The sequence below is a fragment of the Phaethon lepturus genome, unplaced genomic scaffold, assembly GCF_000687285.1.
Source record: "Phaethon lepturus isolate BGI_N335 unplaced genomic scaffold, ASM68728v1 scaffold46262, whole genome shotgun sequence".
Lineage (NCBI taxonomy): Eukaryota > Metazoa > Chordata > Aves > Phaethontiformes > Phaethontidae > Phaethon > Phaethon lepturus.
The window spans coordinates 2016-3983 of NW_010522097.1; the positions used below are offsets into that span (position 1 = coordinate 2016).

The 1968-nt window shown below is 46.8% G+C and overlaps 1 protein-coding gene across 1 annotated transcript in view; it reads right to left on the reverse strand.

Annotated features, from left to right (window-relative positions):
- The window catches only part of STK32A (serine/threonine kinase 32A), a gene marked incomplete at its 3' end in the record, with an annotated part of 12341 nt that overhangs the window by 866 nt on the left and 9507 nt on the right, over positions 1-1968 (reverse strand). The gene's annotated exons all lie outside the window — the stretch shown is intronic.

The following is a 1968-nucleotide window of genomic DNA, read 5'->3' on the forward strand; positions in this document are numbered from 1 at the left end:
CTGCCACTATGGAGTGGTACAGCTCCAGAAGTCACCCGTGTCATGTCTGTGCTGGCACTGTGAAAATCGTCCGCAAGTCCTACGCTGCCCCAGCCAACACTCACGTACATGAGATCCCTCCAGGGGATCTTGCAAGATCCCATCACTTGCTGCGAAGTCCCAGCTGGCTGAGCAACCAGTAACTCGACACAGCAGTGAAAATCCAGCTCGGAGCTCTGGAAAAACGCTGTTTGCTGCCCTTGAGGTTCACACTCAGCTCTTCAAGATGGACATTTCTTCTTTGAGCACCCAAGGGAACTGACCATAGCAGCAGCGTAGAGAGGAGCCCTGCCTCAGCATGCACAGCCCTGCCCAGGCTCACAGCCAGTAGACTCTGCACCGGGGGCACTCATAACCCGCCTCTGGGTCTCCTGGCAGCAGCCCGTTCATAAACCCATTTGCTCAGCGCGACAGGGGATGCAGCTGCTATCTGCCATTCCTCTTTACGTGACCTCATTTGATGCAACTGTTTACCAAGTGTCCCTTTGAGACAGTCTAACAATCAGCTATGAGCTTTTTTCTCATGGATTTTTCTTACCAATACACCAGCTTCTTGATGTGATGAGCAGCACCATGAACCAGAATATTACTCCACATGAAGCTTGCAGTCTGTGTATGATTCAAAGTGCGGGAAAGCTAAAGGCTATACCCGAGGCCAGGGGTGACATGATAAGAACAGAAGTAGGGAAACTCAGATGATTTGCGCTGCACAGGTCTATACATATGCATATGCTGTTCAGTTCTCAGCTGCCTGGAACTGCTTGTTCAAGTAGGAAAGCAAACTTTGGATTTATGTCCAAAGCTCTGGAAGGTCTAGATGCATAATTCTCATTCATACCCTAGTTAGAACAATACCATCAAAATCATGAAAGTTCACCTAACAGCATTCAAGTCACAGCAGATTTCAAAAAGGAACACAAAGTTATTCTAAGATTTGTGATCTTCAATGTGTTTTAGCCTCATTTTTTGTGTTTAACATTGACAAGTTCTACCTCATTCTAAAAATAAATCCAATAAATGTAACTACCTGTAATTCCCCAGAGGAATCCTGTAACTACAGGATATCAGCCACTGCATCATGTGGTGTATGAGACCACACCACTTGAAACGTTACTGGTGTCCCAATAAAATTAACCTGGCAGACTCTAACAGTAATAGAGTCTTATTTAAAATTCCTTTCTACTGCCTCGCTGCAGGAAAACACGCTGAAACAAACGAAGGGGGAAGAATCAGTGCGTCTCATCACTCAGCTGGTCAATCCCACCGCTAATGGTTGCAAAAGGACTATAACCAGAGCACGTAGGTCGCATTCATCAGGTACTCTTAAAGGAAAGAGACTCTTTTATGTAGACATTTCCCCAATAGGCATATGGGTTTCTGCGATAAAATTTGAATGTTGTTATTTTTCCGTCAGTAGATTTAATGATAAATTGCTTTTATCTTTGCTGATTAGCATCAGTTCAGTCAAACATCAATAAGGTATTAAGGCAGGGTGTTTAAAGCACAAAATAAACCAGAACATCAGAATCAGGAGGTGATGAGAAGAAAGCACTGCCAAGGGAAACCCTGCGAACAGAGCACTGCTTGGCTACGGGTCCCAGGCTGTTACTGTGCGGCCCTGGGAGCTGCTGTTCATTGCAAAAGAGCACTATTAGATAAAACTGGGTTGTGGTAAGGAGCAATAACTGCCTAGGAAGAAACCACCAGGGAACACACAAATAAACTCTCTTGTGCTTCTCTGGGGGGACACGGGAGATCTTGTTTAACTAAGCAAGATTCCCCTGAAGCAGAGCCCTGGTCAGCGGAACAGAGGAGGAGCCCCACCTCCAGCGAAGAACCACGGGCCGGTGCATGGTGTGCGCACACGCGTTCTCCAGAGCGATCACCAGAAATCGCTGCCGCTCGCCTGGCAGACGGCGCTTGGCAGCC